Source organism: Talpa occidentalis, unplaced genomic scaffold (assembly GCF_014898055.3).
Source record: "Talpa occidentalis isolate TD23 unplaced genomic scaffold, MPIMG_talOcc4v2.1 talOcc4.16, whole genome shotgun sequence".
In the NCBI taxonomy this organism is placed as follows: domain Eukaryota; kingdom Metazoa; phylum Chordata; class Mammalia; order Eulipotyphla; family Talpidae; genus Talpa; species Talpa occidentalis.
Genome location: NW_023601653.1, coordinates 81,261,596 through 81,269,855, shown reverse-complemented (window position 1 = coordinate 81,269,855; position 8,260 = coordinate 81,261,596).

The window sequence follows — 8,260 nt, the reverse complement described above, 5'->3', positions numbered from 1 at the left end:
CTAGCAACGATATTGCTTTAGCAAATACCATCGCAAATAAACAACTTGGAATGTTCATGCGGTTCATAAAATTACATTACATCTTCCTTTCCCCCTCTTTTTCCTTCTTCTCTCCTTCCTCTGACTTTGAAAGGAATCTCACCCTCCCTGACCTTGCTTGTTCCAATAAGACAATTTCTACATTTTTTCCTCGATGGATCTAACTAAAAGAGAATGCCCCACCATGTACCCACACCACCTCACTGCTACAGTTTAGAAGAAGCCAATAATGAAGTCTCACCAGTGACTGCCAACACTCCTGAAATATCAATACAGTAAACTAGCAGGCATCAAAGGGATTCCTAAATTACATTGAGGACAGTTTTATTACCCATAAAGCAGAAAACCCACACAGAAGAGAAGCTTGTCCTGGCTTTACTGTTTATTAGCCAGGTGGAACTGATTAAGAATGTGAGAATCTGTGGTGCCAATAATCATGGGCTTCTTGTGCTCAACATCAGAAAGGGTTTCACATAACCCAGCAAGAGCAAGACATTAGTAGTCAAGAAATGCAAACTTGGAGCTATTTTTACCCAGGATTGAGCTAGACAGACTGGCTCAGAGAAAATAATGTTAAGGGAAGAGAGCAGAAGAGAGAGAAACTACTCTAAAAACCACAAGGAAAGCACAACTGATGACAATTCCCCTGCAAATGAAGGTAAAGAGTATCCCAAGGGAATTCAGCAAAGCTATATTAAAATAGACGGGTAGCTCGTAACCAGCCTGCTTTCATGTGAAACTCTCCTTACGAAGAAAGAGGCCCAAAATTGCATTCCCTGCAGGAGATAACTTTTTATCTGTAGGTTACTTTACCAGATGTTGAAGTGGGAGAAAGAGCTACTGAAGAACAGCAGCCTGAAGAAGTTCAGGGCTAGAGGCATTTCCTTGTCTAATCCTTGCATGGAAAAAAAGTAGCCCAAGTTGATGAAAACCCTAAAGTAGAAGAATCCAGAAAGATAAAACAAATATACTAGGTGGTTGGTAGCCATGGCGTAAATATGCTTCACTGTGTGACAGGTTTTGCTGCTACACTGTTTTGAATGTGTTCCTAGTATTTTGCAAAAGTTTTATATTAAAAAATGATATGTAGTCATTTCCAAATAATTCCAAATAATGCATGCATTGCATTAGCTAAAATCCCTGTGTGAAGATTCTGTCCAAAACCTATATATTGTTCGCCATACATAAAACAAATTATAATTGCTGAAGACTAAACTGTCACAAACCTTCCAGAAAATTTTTCATGGAATGACAAGTAAATGAAGATATGAAGAAAATAAAACAGGTTTTGCATTTAGGAGGAAATTTTCCTTTCATGAAATAATCAGTCTCTATCAGATAAAAATGCCCACCCAAACTCTAACAATCGTAAAAAGCCATGCCATTAAAAACTTTATTATTTCTTTAATTATAAATTATTATGAAAGAATAAATGTTCCCCAAAATATGCAGAATGTAATTTAGTTTAAAATAAAATTTACTGAAGGAATTAACACTAAAACTTAAATATGGGCACAGAATATGTGCAGAACAAAGCTCACATGGTCATAAATTATGTGTCCGTTATCAATAAAATAAATGCAGAAATCCAACAAGTAAAGTTAGACCTTAGCACTTGATTGCTGCGGTATGTCCTGTGCCATAAGAAAAGAAAAAGCCAAATCTAACTGTATCAATATGAGGAGAGACCATTCTCTCCCTGTGCATCTGTGATTACTTAGAGTGTAATTTTTTGTGATTATGAGTATCAGAGACCATCACAAACTATAAAGCAAAGCAAGAACCTTTTAAACATTTGGTTCGCCCTCAGTGATGAGTCATAAGGCTGGACTGATATTTAATTTCAGAATATCTAAATTCTGTTCCATTTTAAGCCTAGAAGCTGCTTTTAACTTGAAGGATTAGGCCATTCCTGGAATGAAACGACCTTCCGCTCCTTTCATATTCTTTTTCCACCATTTACATACAGAGGATTAAGCATGAAGTCATGCAACAGCTGTGTGGCCGTGCAAGCTGGTCCGGGGGCGACTGCTGCCCACCTTCATTGCTGCTGTTAGGCTGCAGCTGACAAATGGTGTTTCACCCGGTTCCCTGACAACATAACGTGCTTGAAAAATGGGGTGGGGTGGGATAAACAGTGAGATTATTTTATTTACTTTCATTAATGTTTTGACTTCTACCTCCATCAAAAGTTTGGTTTTGATTTTGATTTTAAGTAACTCTAAAGATTTCCTGAGCTATCTGACAGTCAGTCAATATCTCAGAAAGTCTGAAGCTTTATTTAGAGCACTGATTTCTCAAAGGAACATTTCTACAGGAGACCAAGGGGCTGTCACCCTGCTCAGAGAATGGGGGAGCATGAGCCAGAATAGAAAAACAGGCCGCAGAGTCTCCCAACAGTTATGTTGGCTGAGTCAAGGTCTAAACCCCTCACAAGTAAAGACAAGCGCAGGTTAGAGAGACACACTACTGTCAGGGAGGAGAACATTCAGGAACTCAAACACCTGACCGAGGGCCTTCACCCAACCTGCCTGGCAAAGACCCACAGTCTCTCCTTCGACCTTGGTTCGGCCAGATCCCCCCTCCTTCCTGCTTCCCCCACTCCCACGAAGGGGCTTACACAGGCTTATTCGATCCTGAAATGTATTTTCAGGGTGCCCTGATCTGTCCCCAACTGCTTGGAAGGCTTTAAGCTTCTATGAGTGTCTCCCTAAGGAGCTGGGGAAAATTCTACCTTGTCTTGTGTGACCCCACCCTGACATGCAGGTTATTCTGGACAGTATGAAAATTGATCATGTTCAGCTGCTGCAGGAGAGCATTTGAAGCAAAGCTTTAAAAATTTAAAATTCTTCCCAGCAAAGTCTACATTCTTGTTCTGTTAGATTCCCTTAAGGCCCTGATCACCACTCTGTAATACTGGTTATAATTTATTATTGCTGTTATTGTCATCATTAATATTTTTATCATTCTTATTTTGTACCTTCTGCTTAATGATCAACACTGTCAAGTCACTGCTTACCCAACGCCACCGTCCTAATACAGTGGCTGGAATATGGCAGACACTCAGAAAATAAGTCAATGAATGAATAAGGGTTATTGTATTCTTGGTTCTATTGCTCAATTCTGACTGAGAGAAGTTATATTTGGAAAGCACATTTGCCCAGGAAAATTTTAAAAAGCAATTTAAAAGCTATTATTGTTCACATTTATATGTAATACAGATAACATGCTGTAAAGGCAGGACAGGGCACAAGGCAGGTTTTCTGATCCCATGCAGACCGGGTAAAGGAGGAGTCAGAGTCCTCAGTAGTTTTGCAGGTTTTTTATTTGGGGTTCACCAGGCATATGGCAGGCAGGGGTGCTGGCTGGGGGGCTGGGAGGCTGGCAGGCCTCCCAGCCCCCAGCAAGTCTTCACTCTATTTGGGCTCTCTGGCGTTCTCTGCTTCTGCTTCGGCTTCTCCTTCAGGTTCTGCTGCTGCTGGCTGGGGCTGCTGGCGTCCCCCCCGTGACGCCGCCCTTAAAAGCACAGTCTTAGCTCAGCTGAATCCCATCTACCTATGCCCACACCCTACTCCAGGTGCCCGCCATCAGGCATGCATTCAGGACAAGGATCCATCATCTATCCTGATGGCGGAAGGGCAGAAAAGCCTGATATTTTCTTTACCCTACACATGCGCTTTTACATGTAAGCATATATATAAATGTCATACCTGGAAAAATTCAGGACTGCATGAGCTTCTGCCATTTTTAAATTCCCCTTCTTGCCTTCTTGATTTTAGGGGTTCAGCACAGAAACGTGACCTTGAGGTGGTGTGATTTGGGCAATTGAAGCTGCCGGGATTGCCACAAATTACTCTTGTGTGAATGTTCACATCAGTGAAGTCTTTACTCCAGTAAGAGAAAAACTGCATTGAAGAAAGTCATAAAAATGCCTTTATTTAGATCATTCTTTAAAAATGGTTGCTAGATTCAAAACTCTGAGTCGGGGGCAGATGCAAATTATTATTAGCATTTGCCAGCTTTGCAACTCAGCTTTTTTTCTTCCTCATTACAGTTTTGAGCTAAATTTATTTTCCTTTGGATTCTGCCCTTCAACCCCCCAACCCCTTTTTGGACAAACCTGTTTCCATATGGTTCATGGAGTCAGGACAGGAAGACCTTCGGCTTCCTTCAGCTTTCTGTGTTCTCCTGATTGTTACAAACTACCCTGGTGAACTGTATTCCCTTGACCTTTAACTTCTCTCTTCCTGACCTCTGAAATACAATCACTTACAGATGAAGCAAAGCTGAAAAATTGCTAACACTTGGGTGCTAAGAGTCTCAGCCTCCCTGCAGAGAACTCCTTACATTGTGGGGTTTGTGGGTTTTTTTTTTTGTTTTTTTTTTGGTCATCACTTGATTCCCAGCCCCTGAACTGGCCCAAAAGTCACCCAATGCAGGCAGGGAATATCGGGTTAAAAGTCAATTTTTTGTTTTCAGAAAAGGAAAAAAAAATGTTATTACATCAAAGATTTTATTTTTTGAAAATTGAATTACAAACACCGAATATTTGAACGTTGGATTTCAGTTCTCAAAAAAAAAAAAAAAAAACCACTATGGTTATAGGGGGGATAAACTTAATAATTCTATTAAATAGCATTTAAAGGGAACCTAATTTGTGCAAATCGCTATTCTGAGTTCTGTGGAGAGAATGCAAAATAAATAATACAAAGTGAATGCTCTTTTGAAGATTAAAGTTCAATAGCCCAGACGAATGTGCACATGAAAAGCTTTACCACCCTACACTTAACAAATCAGACTTTTACAGAGCACCATGGTATTGCAAGCACAACTAAATGCACGCACACACACACAGGCATTAGTGCATGAACAATATTTTCCAAAATTATCATAAGGCCCTTGCAATACACTTATGATTAAAGGAACAGGTTAAGGAATTTGCACAAGGTCACACAACAAGTAAGCCAGTAAGTGGAGACTCAGTCTTCCTAATGGCAAAGTCCACGGTCCTGCCACACACATACAGGCCTGAGCAACACACCACACAAAACCCAGCAAGGTGGATGTACATGCAGAACAAAAGACAAAACAGAAACAAGCTACTGTGACCTAAAAGGTGATGGAATAATTCATGTTTATGCCAAATCAAGATTTGCATAAAACCTTTCATTGCCAAGTTTTAAACCTTCAGCAGACAGTTCACAAATCGTAAAGATTGAAACAAGGGCCTAGTCTCAGCACAAGCATTTGAATTCACACTAGGAACTGGCCCCCAGAATTGTGCTGTCATTCATGACTCCATTCTAAACAACACGTCAGTTGGAAAGTCACCAGAATGAATCATCTCTGAAATAATACATAACCTGGACCTAGCATAAATTACAATGGCTACATATATATTATTTTAAGTATAAAACACTAATACTCCACTGAACACATGTTATTCGTCTCTCACAGGGGCATTGCAGACTCCAAAATTCAAGCAGCTTTTTTTTGACCTTGTCAATGGGGCCTATGGATAATACAAAAGGTCACGGCATTTCCTACTACAAAAATCAAGTCTCAGACGGCGCAGGAAAGTTAGAAATGGGAGCATTTATCTGGAAAATTTAGGATGTTCAACTCTGACATGAATTGAGAGGCTGGGGCAGAGCACAGCAGAGAGACGTGGTCCACGCCCAGGCCGAGTGCTGCGGGTGGGTCAGACACGCGAGGCTTCAGGGCTCACGGGGATTCTCAGTGGAGAAATCTCCAGGTGGCCACGATCCCTGGCAACATCAATCACTCCAAAGGAGCAGCTATCTCTGCACATTCTTTCCAAGTAATTGCAACCACCTGATTAACCTAAGCATAGAAAAAAGCCAAGACATTTAAGAAGTCTGAAAATAATCCCCTAAGACCAGAGACCAGGACCATTTGACTCTCCTATGACTAAAGCTCTGAATATGAATCCCCTGGGACGTGTGGATACAAACCCGTGGGCTTCAAAGGCTCAGAGCTCTCCGAGGCACCCCAGTGTCCCTGCAGCACCCACGTGGCCACCAAGAACCAGAAGAGGAAGGGAGGGTGTGCAGGTTTTCTATGACCCAAGCAGAAGGGTTAAAGGGGAGTCCTGGAGCCCTCAGTGGCTTTTTCAGGCTTTTATTGAGATTTTACCAGGTAGAAGGCAGGTCGGGGTGCGGGGGGCCGGGAGGCTGGCAGGCCTCCTAGCCCCTGGCGAGTCCTCACTCTTTCTGGGCTCTCTGGCGTTTTTGTGGCCTCTGCTGCTCTGCTGGTTCTCCACGTCCCTCACTGGTTCTCTTCCTGGTGGTTCTGCTCCTCTGGCATCCCGTGATGCCACCGTTATGAGCCCAATATCACCGTTATGAGCCGAACTGGGCCCAGGTGCACCCACCTACGCCTGCCCGCAGCCCACTCCCGGGGCCGCCATGAGGCATGCATTCAGGACTGCAGGATCCATCATCACTGCTGATGGCTGGAGAGCAGGAAAGCCTGATACTTACTGACCCTACAGAGGGAAAAATAGATTCTCCACACTCACAGATCTCAAAATCCGCCTTTGAAAGCCTATCAGAAACTCCTATCAGAGCTGCATCAATACACTTTATAGCAAATACATCATCTATCACAGATGCATTCACACGTCTGCCACACTCTACCATTACTCTATGTTTGTAAACTCCCCTACTGATGAAGCCAAAGAGTTTCTGGATCTTTCCGATAATGGTTCAGTGAATATCTTTGCATGTTTTCTCAGGCAAACTTCTCTGATGTCTACTGAGAAGCAACCTGATGGCTCAAAGATGATGAGTTGTAAATGTTAGTGGCTGAGACGACATTACTCTCTGAGCCGGGTTAGTGCCTCTTTTCCCACATCCTTGTCAAAATATGCTGTTAGCAAATACTTAGGGTATTTTCAACACCCATAGGGTGTTGAAAAGCATCTAATTTTTGTGGTGTGTTTTCTTGATTATTCATGAAGTGAAACATTTTTTACAATTATTATCTATCTATACTTACTTTTCTATATTTTGTTTGTGTAACTGCTCATTTTTCTACAAACTGGTCTTTTCCTTATTGAAATTTGGGAGTTTTTAAAATGTAAAATAGAGAGGTCAATCTTTTGCTATATATGGTATGTGTAATTTCCCAATCATTACTGATATTTTTAACTTTGTTTATGGTCTATTTATAAAATTGACTTTCAGTTTGCTTATGAAAGCCTTTCCTACCTCAAAGCGTGGAAGACATTGCTGTATTATTTTATTCTACAAGCTTTGAATACATTTGACTTTTATTATTAAATTATGGGACATTGAACCATTTTTTCAAAATAGGGAGTCATCCCATAATTTTTTCCCTATAATGTGAAATGCCACATTGATCATATCAACTTTTGATGTGAAATGGTCCATTTTGGAGATTGCATTGTATCCCATCGATTCATTAGTCTAGCCCCACACACAGTTTTAATTACTATTGATAATAATTTGTTTTATGTTTGGTTTTGTGGGGCTGGTCTACCCAAAAGGGGTCCAACAGACTTTTTCCAAAATGCCCAGAATAGATATTTTCCAATAAGTGCTACTTGGCATGTGGAACAAAGATCACTGGAGGACTTTGGGGCCTGGGGAGAAATTGTTACCATCAGCTGGAAAGTGCAGGTTATTTTTAGTTGAGATCACTGACAACCCTGGAGGCTCAGCCCAGGGTCCCTTCATCCTGGTTCTCCCAACGACCTCGCAGGTGCTGGTGGAATATCATCCAGGTGTCGGTTTATCGGTGAAGGTGTCTATTTTGAAAAACTCATCTTTTACCCATGGAGTGAACATGAAGTCATCCCGGCCCCAGGGGTAATCTCTTCCTCTTTTTCCTAAGCCCCACATGCCTGAGCACAGGATGGAAATCTCTGGTTCACCCCATTTTACTTTAGAATTTACAGCCGTGTAAATCCATATATATGGGTTTTTTAAAAATATTTATTTATTTATGCATACAAGAACTGGGGTACAGGCCAGAAGTGTGTGTGGGGAGTGGTGGTGAGTGGATTTACCAGGACAAAGTGGGGAGCAGAACAGGTGGATCCATTGAAATCCACTGCTGAGGGGAGCAGCGGGGAGACAGGAGAGGTCTGCTGCGCCATGTGGGTAGCTCCCTGGTCGGGATCGAACTCGTGCTGCAGAGGCTGTGGACAGCTTCATAGGTTGCATCTTAACCCCTT